We start from the raw sequence: 9,551 nt of genomic DNA on the forward strand, positions 1-9,551 counted from the left end.
GAAACTTTGCACACACATCAGACTTGTCATTAACATGAATTTTTAGAGATTTCTTGTGCAATTTGCAATAAATCGCACCCTCTATACATTTTTTATGGAGCATTTCCGATTGGATGATTCAAGCGCGAAATAACTAAAGATGACTTGACTTGACCTAGATTTGTGAAAACTCAGAGGCATACCTATTATATTATTATTATTTTTTGTACCTTACAAGATTATCTCTTGTGCCACATTAAACCCCTTTGCAGGCCTGAGCCAAACCACGGTCCATACATTTGATACCACTGCTTTATTTCAATGGTCAAGTACTTCATAACCACACCTACTTATGCTTGTCCTTGCATATATAGTAGACAACAAAGAGCTCTTTCAACAAAAGACATTTCCATCTACAAAGTCATACAAGGTAAGCACTCTATAAATTCTGCAATCACTACACTTCTATTCCTAAATTATCACTTCAAATACCAACAATGGTTAATACAGCTACAAATTTCTTGTATGTTTATGAAGTATGATACTGTATTTATTTCTACTCCTTTGCTTTTCTACAGAACATGAACAAATCACCAAGCAAATTCTCTTTTGATAAAGACCCTCTTCTAATCATCTCCATACGCAAAGATTGCCAACTTTTTTCCGTAAGTATACAATACATAAACTAAACAGGACAACTTTCTCAATCATATACAGTATGCCATACATATATGTATTAAGTTCTCATTTATTAACAGGTTTGTTAAAGGCACCTTTAGTGTGTTTTTCTGTTTGTAATGTTTCTCCACGAGCACGTCTAGCCATTGATATCATGTAGAACACATATGCTAACCTTTTAGAGACAATTGAAGCTTACTTGCACAGTAGCCACTATCTTAACCACTTAATTCACATGTCTACTTGACAACTTATTACATGTAGTGAAATGGTACTTTGTGCGTCTTATGCTTTTTTCTGAACACTGCTTTTCAACTCTTTCCTTAAAACCAATACATGCGGTACTGTTATACTGTATAAATATATATGTCCGTGTGTATATATTTGTATATTCTTTCAAATAAACTCGTTTTGACACACACAGCCATTGAGTAACATGCAACACGACCACAACGTTTTGCACCAACACGTTACCTCTGCTATTTAGAATCATGGAATCTAACATGACTGATTTTCATTGAATGCTTTGTCATTACAGTATGCATGCATTGATCATGCTTCCAGTCGCAACGACTTATACCAGCGCAGCCTTGATCTTCATTCCCAAATGAACCAACTAGTCCATGTGACTCGAGTCAATCGAGCACTTGAAAAACAGATAGACTTCAAAACCAAGCTTGTGAAAGAACTCCAGACTGCATTGGATATAAAGGATGCATGTGATGCATTTGTCCGTGATGGTAAGCTATATGACATGGAAGACACACAAACACTAACACAGCAAGCATCCCCATCCTACACATTGTGTATAATGAATGACATGTTTGACAATGGACATTTTTACATTTTTTTGTTAATGCACGTTCCTTTTTTTCTGTTAGGAATATCTTGAAGGTAACATTGGACTGTTAACTAAAACACTGACTGATTATTGAGCCGCAATTTCTCAATGTATATAATGTGAATACATACTACACTTGATTACTTTCAAATGTGACTGATATCATGTAGCTATGCTGTGATCTTGCCCTCTTTCATCCACTGATAGACACTTCAAAGTTCTTTTTTTTCTGTATCTTCTCAAAATAACTGACATATTCATGGAAAAGATTGTATTTAAATTCTATCATTATTAATTACTATTATTATGTTTATGTCTTTGCCCCTGATTATGATGTTTCTATACCATAGATTTTTAATAAAAAAATTTTTGGACATACTGTGACTTGACCATTACAATACTAATTTTTACTAAGAAAAAATCAATCACACACCATAACATTTTATACTTATCCTGCATGTATCTGGACACACCATGCCAAATTTTACACTTACATAACCATTTATGTACCTGTCGTATCCTTACTTTTATTCATCATTTCATCACACAATCCTAAAACATTGCTTTTTGACCCAGAGGATTCAACTATACCATTTTTGCGTGTCTTATTACTTACTAGCTATATTATTTATTAACGGGCAAAAACTATGAATATAAGATCACCGTCAAATATTACGTCTGTAATATCCATATACAGTGCATTACATAATATGCATTTGTATTAAGACACTACCATGCTAAAAATATGCACACGACTGTTCTGTAAACTACACCTAAGACAACCAAACTTCACAGATCTAACATGATTCTTCATTCTTTTTTGTTCTACAGATGTATCAAATGCTGCCACACAGACAGAAGAAGCCACTGAGGACATGCACGAAGACGATGATCACAATATAACAGGACAGGTTAACCCCCCTGAAGTTTTAGCCCGCAGGTCAAAGCGTCCTAGGACTAATTCATCCATGGAGGTTACATTATCCTAAGACAGACTATGTGCTAACCCAAACTCTTTGACCCCAAGGGATTCATCTGTCCCAGAAAACTTTTACACTAAAGAGTTTATCTGTCCTAGGGCGCTGTTAACCCCAGGTTAAAGCGTTATTTAATCTGTCCTGTTACAACAGCTATACATAAACAGCTGCATTCCTCTCCTGTTCCATCTCTCGCACTTCTTTCATCTCTTTTTCTCCTCTACTTATACCTATGCTTGCTCATGTGCTTTTTTCCCCTTTAGATGATGTCATTGGTTAGCCTGCTTCAAAGCTACATTTTTTCTTGAATAACTGTCACACATTTACTGTTTGCTGGACCCTACAAAACTGTCACAATACTTCACTATGTCATGAATACATATGTGTTGCACAGCGACACCACATTAAGAGTCATCAAAAAGCTTTTTATTTGATCACACACCATCTCTGTGCCATGCAATGTTTTCAAATGAACAGATGCTGGTTTTGAATATCAAACGAGCGACTTTTCATGAAACTTTGCACACACATCAGAAAGTCCACACTTTTGAATTTATTTTGGGAATTGTGCATCATTTTTGGCCTTTTACTGCACCTTTTTACACACAAGGCACGGCAAATGCATTTCTATTTTCCATGGTCCTTGTCTATTTAACAGTACCCCAACGTGCAAGTCCCCCGACTTGCATATACCCCAACGTGGCCCGGGTTGCGAGGGCCCTTTATAGCTGCTCGCAGCTCTAGTTATTATTATTATTATTAGGGCCCGAGCAGCGACCGCTGCGAGGTCCCTATTGTTTTTGTAAAAATTATTATTATTATTATTATTATTATTATTATTATTATTATTATTATTATTATTATTATTATTAGGGCCCGAGCAGCGACCGCTGCGAGGTCCCTCTTGTTTTTGTAAGAATTATTATTATTATTCTTCTTCTTCTTCTCCGTAAACGATCGCATTTTTGAGGGCCTAAACATTTACGAAAACTCACCAAACTTTGCAGTCTCTTCGGGCCCGGCGAAAAATTTGATATTATGTAGTTGTCATAACAACGCGACTCTATAGCGCCACCTAGCGTAGAAAAATAAAAACCAATCCCGGCCCGTTTGAGCTAGAGCTACGAAAATTGGCAGGCACGTGTAGCACTACGAGACGCACAAAAAAGTCAGTGGAAGCCAATTCCTAAAATGTACAGGAAGTGAGCTATGAATTTTTTAATGTCCAATTTTGGCCTATTTTGGCACATTCACTGTGGTCATACTTTTTCCCCCTATGCAAACATTTTTCATCCCATTGACTTTAAACTTGGCATTTATCATCTCAAGACTTAAGAGAAAAACTAGGCAAAAAATCTTGCGTTTTCGAAATACTATATGACGGGGGCGGGGCATCAAATATTGCCTTTAAAATTTCATTTGTCCAGAAAGAGCAAATGCTGAATAACTCCCATGTACAAGCTCCAAAAAATCTCAAACTTCTCAGGCAACGTAATAGTCACGGCCTGAAAACACCTATATGAAAAAATTCAGTTATACATATAGCGCCACCTAGTGGTTACAATAAATGTCATACTTTACGTTTTTAGCTACTGTGCTGAGCTCGTTGAAGGGATCCAGTTGAAAATTGGTCAGAAAAGCCTTAAGATGTTGATGATGCCCCACACCGAATATTGTAACTTTTCGCCAAAGGGCGTGGCCGCTACGGTGACGCAAAGTCTGAAGATTTTTCGTGACAATAAAAGCTGCATGAACTTGACCGAGATGATCCTATCTTCTCAAAATTTCACACATTTGATGAGAGTCCAGCCCTAAAGACATCTACGAACTTATATTTCATCTAACTGATAGCGCCACCTAGTGGCAATTTTTTTTCCTTACGAATTTTCTTGTACATTTTTCCCCAAACACGTTAACTGGACCAACCTCATATTTGCTCAGATGGGGGTTTCGGCCTTCATGATGTCACAACACGAAGTTTGTGAGTTTTCGCGAATCGCTGTGGGCGTGGCTAAGCACTGTTCGCCAAGAAAACAACGCTAGTTTTGATGGTCTAAACATGCGCAGAAACTCATGAAACTTGGCACACACATCTGGCCTGGCAAAATGAGCAATATTTTATCATGTATTGTCCTATTTTTACAAAAATGACTCAATAGCGCCCCCTAGAAATTTTTAACGAAGCAGCCCCGATTGTACGTTTAAGCAAGAACGACGAATATTTTTAGGTGTATGAGGGAGCTCAAGACCTACAAAAAAGTCTCTTGTACCCATATGCTAAAATGAACAGGAAGTGAGCTACGAATTTTTGAATGTCCCATATTTGACGATTTTTGCACATTCACAGGGGGCAGACTTTTGCCCACTTCTCCTACACGTTTCATCCGACTGAGTTAAGACTTGGCCTGGACCATGTCAAGACCTGAGCCAACGACAGGGGGAAAAATTTTGACTTTTCGAAATACTATATGATGAGGGCGGGGCATCAAAATTTGTGTTTCACAATGAAAAAGGATATGCTTGATAACTCCCCGGTACATGCTCCAAAAAATCCCAAACTTGACATGTATTTTTATCGTCAAGGCCTGAAGTTATCTCTATGACAACATTCAGTTATATATGCAGCGCCACCTAGCCCTTGAGGCATGAAAAAAAAATACCCCACATACGGTATTTTGTACAAAAAATGTACACTCATTCTAAGTGTGATAACTAAGTCATTTATGAATATTTTTTTAGTTTCCACCACTCAAAATGTTCACTGGCATCAGACTTATCCAAACATATATATATTTTTATTTATTTTTGATAGCCTCTATGGACATTAAAAGCAATATCGTGAATGAAGGATATGCTTAATAACTCCACGGTACATGCTCCAAAAAAAAATCCCACACTTGACATGTATGCTTATAATCAAGGCCTGAAGGTATCTCTATGACAACATTCAGTTATAAATACAGCGCCACCTAGCCCTTGAGGCTTATATAAAAAAAAATAAAAAATACCCCACATACGGTATTTTGTACAAAAAATGTACACTCATTCTAAGTGTGATAACTAAGTCATTTATGAATATTCTTTTAGTTTCCACCACTCAAATTGTTCACTGGCTTCACACCGATCCAAACGTATGTACGTTTCCATTTTGTTTTATTCATTTTTGATTGCCCCTTTGGACAATAAAAGTAACATTGTGCAATGAGTACAACGAGCGATGATGTGTATATACACTTTTACAAAAAAATACCAATCAGGGCAACTCATTGCCTAAAAATAAAAAAGGATGCTGATTTTTGCAGGTCTTAACAATCACCAAAACCCGTTGAGCTTGACACACACACTGGCAAAAAAATATTCTACATGTAAACGTTTATTATGCCATTTTCAAAGAAATTTTGCTTCCAATATGCCAGTACCCCAACGTGCCAGTACCCCAACGTGCAAGTACCCCAACGTGCAAGGACCCCAACGTGGCCCGGGCTGCGAGGGCCCTTTATAGCTGCTCGCAGCTCTAGTTATTAGGGCCCGAGCAGCGACCGCTGCGAGGTCCCTCTTGTTTTTGTAAGAATTATTATTATTCTTCTTCTTCTTCTTCTCCGTAAACGATCGCATTTTTGAGGGCCTAAACATTTACGAAAACTCACCAAACTTTGCAGTCTCTTCGGGCCCGGCGAAAAATTTGATATTATGTAGTTGTCATAACAACGCGACTCTATAGCGCCACCTAGCGTAGAAAAATAAAAACCAATCCCGGTCCGTTTGAGCTAGAGCTACGAAAAATGGCAGGCACGTGTAGCACTACGAGACGCACAAAAAAGTCAGTGGAAGCCATTTCCTAAAATGTACAGGAAGTGAGCTATGAATTTTTTAATGTCCAATTTTGGCCTATTTTGGCACATTCACTGTGGTCATGCTTTTTCCCCCTATGCAAACATTTTTCATCCCATTGACTTTAAACTTGGCATTTATCATCTCAAGACTTAAGAGAAAAACTAGGCAAAAAATCTTGCGTTTTCGAAATACTATATGACGGGGGCGGGGCATCAAATATTGCCTTTAAAATTTCATTTGTCCAGAAAGAGCAAATGCTGAATAACTCCCATGTACAAGCTCCAAAAAATCTCAAACTTCTCAGGCAACGTAATAGTCACGGCCTGAAAACACCTATATGAAAAAATTCAGTTATACATATAGCGCCACCTAGTGGTTACAATAAATGTCATACTTTACGTTTTTAGCTACTGTGCTGAGCTCGTTGAAGGGATCCAGTTGAAAATTGGTCAGAAAAGCCTTAAGATGTTGATGATGCCCCACACCGAATATTGTAACTTTTCGCCAAAGGGCGTGGCCGCTACGGTGACGCAAAGTCTGAAGATTTTTCGTGACAATAAAAGCTGCATGAACTTGACCGAGATGATCCTATCTTCTCAAAATTTCACACATTTGATGAGAGTCCAGCCCTAAAGACATCTACGAACTTATATTTCATCTAACTGATAGCGCCACCTAGTGGCAATTTTTTTTCTTACGAATTTTCTTGTACATTTTTCTCCAAACACGTTAACTGGACCAACCTCATATTTGCTCAGATGGGGGTTTCGGCCTTCATGATGTCACAACACGAAGTTTGTGAGTTTTCGCGAATCGCTGTGGGCGTGGCTAAGCACTGTTCACCAAGAAAACAACGCTAGTTTTGATGGTCTAAACATGCGCAGAAACTCATGAAACTTGGCACACACATCTGGCCTGGCAAAATGAGCAATATTTTATCATGTATTGTCCTATTTTTACAAAAATGACTCAATAGCGCCCCCTAGAAATTTTTAACGAAGCAGCCCCGATTGTACGTTTAAGCAAGATCTACGAAAATTTTTAGGTGTATGAGGGAGTCCATGACCTACAAAAAAGTCTCTTGGACCCATGTGCTAAAATGAACAGGAAGTGAGCTATGAATTTTTGAATGTCCCATTTTTGACGATTTTTGCACATTTTCAGGGGGCATACTTTTGCCCACTTCTCCTACACATTTCATCCGACTGACTTTAGACTTGACCTGGACCATGTCAAGACCTGAGCCAACTACAGGCAGAAAAATCTTGACTTTTGGAAATACTATATGATGAGGGCGGGGCATCAAATTTTGTGTTTCGCACTGAAAAAGGATATGCTTAATAACTCCCCGGTACATGCTCCAAAAAATCCCAAACTTGACATGTATGTTTATAGTCAAAGCCTGAAGGTATCTCTATGACAAAATTCAGTTATATATGCAGCGCCACCTAGCCCTTCAGGCGTGAAAAAAAAATACCCCACATACGGTATTTTGTACAAAAAATGTCAACTCATTCTAAGTGTGATAACTCCCATGTTCAAGCTCCAAAAAATCTCAAACTTCTCAGGCAACGTAATAGTCACGGCCTGAAAGCATCTATATGATAAAATTCAGTTATACATATAGCGCCACCTAGTGGTAACAATAAATGTCATACTTTACGTTTTTAGCTACTGTGCCGAGCTCGTTGAAGGGATCCAGTTGAAAATTGGTCAGAAAAGCCTTAAGATGTTGATCATGCCCCACACCGAATATTGTAACTTTTCGCCAAAGGGCGTGGCCGCTACGGTGACGCAAAGTCCGAAAATTTTTCGTGACAATAAAAGCTGCATGAACTTGACCGAGATGATCCTATCTTCTCAAAATTTCACACATTTGATGAGAGTCCAGCCCTTAAGACATCTACGAACTTATATTTCATCTTACTGATAGCGCCACCTAGTGGCAATTTTTTTTCTTACGAATTTTCTTGTACATTTTTCTCCAAACACGTTAACTGGACCAACCTCATATTTGCTCAGATGAGGGTTTCGGCCTTCATGATGTCACAACACGAAGTTTGTGAGTTTTCGCGAATCGCTGTGGGCGTGGCTAAGCACTGTTCGCCAAGAAAACAACGCCAGTTTTGAGGGTCTAAACATGCGCAGAAACTCATGAAACTTGGCACACACATCTGGCCTGGTAAAATGAACAATATTTTATTGTTGATTGTACTATTTTTACAAAAATGACTCAATAGCGCCCCCTAGAAATTTTTAACGAAGCAGCCCCGATTCTACGTTTAAGCAAGATCTACGAAAATTTTTACGTGTATGACGGAGCCAAAGACCTACAAAAAAGTCTCTTGGACCCATATGCTAAAATGAACAGGAAGTGAGGTACGAATTTTTGAATGTCCCATTTTTGACGATTTTTGCACATTTTCAGGGGGCATACTTTTGCCCACTTCTCCTACATGTTTTATCCGACTGACTTATGACTTGACCTGGACCATGCCAAGACCTGAGCCAACAACAGACGGAAAAATCTTGACTTTTGGAAATACTATATGATGAGCGCGGGGCATCAAAATTTGTGTTTCGCACTGAAAAAGGATATGCTTAATAACTCCCCGATACATGCTCCAAAAAATCCCAAACTTGACATGTATGTTTATCGTCAAGGCCTGAAGGTATCTCTATGACAACATTCAGTTATATATGCAGCGCCACCTCGCCCTTGAGGCAAAACAAAAAAATACCCCACATACGGTATTTTGTACAAAAAATGTAAACTCATTCTAAGTGTGATAACTAAGTCATTTATGAATATTCTTTTACTTTCCACCACTCAAAATGTTCACTGGCATTAGACTTATCCAAACATGTACTTTTTTATTTATTTTTGATAGCCTCTAATGGACATTAAAAGCAATATCGTGAATGAAGGATATGCTTAATAACTCCACGGTACATGCTCCAAAAAAATCCCACACTTGACATGTATGTTTAGAGTCAAGGCTTGAAGGTATCCCTATGACAACATTCCATTATATATACAGCGCCACCTAGCCCTAGAGGCATAAAAAAAAATACACCAACTTAACGGTATTTTTACAAAAAAAAAAAAAAATCCACATGTCAAGGTTTATCATGCCATTTTCAAAGAAATTCTGCTTCCAATGTGCCTTACCTAAACTTGCCAGTACCCCAACGTGCCAGTACCCCAACGTGCAAGTACCCCAACGTGCAAGTACCCCAAC

General features: G+C 38.3%; 1 long non-coding RNA gene across 1 annotated transcript; it reads left to right on the plus strand.

Moving 5' to 3' along the window:
• The first annotated feature begins 471 nt into the window (after positions 1 to 471).
• On the plus strand, positions 472 to 3,075 carry LOC144024364 (uncharacterized). Its single transcript, XR_013284748.1, has 3 exons — positions 472 to 644; positions 1,196 to 1,397; positions 2,330 to 3,075. It is a non-coding gene; the product is annotated as an uncharacterized LOC144024364 (long non-coding RNA).
• Positions 3,076 to 9,551: the final 6,476 nt, after the last annotated feature.

This window comes from Festucalex cinctus, chromosome 8, assembly GCF_051991245.1.
Source record: "Festucalex cinctus isolate MCC-2025b chromosome 8, RoL_Fcin_1.0, whole genome shotgun sequence".
NCBI lineage: Eukaryota > Metazoa > Chordata > Actinopteri > Syngnathiformes > Syngnathidae > Festucalex > Festucalex cinctus.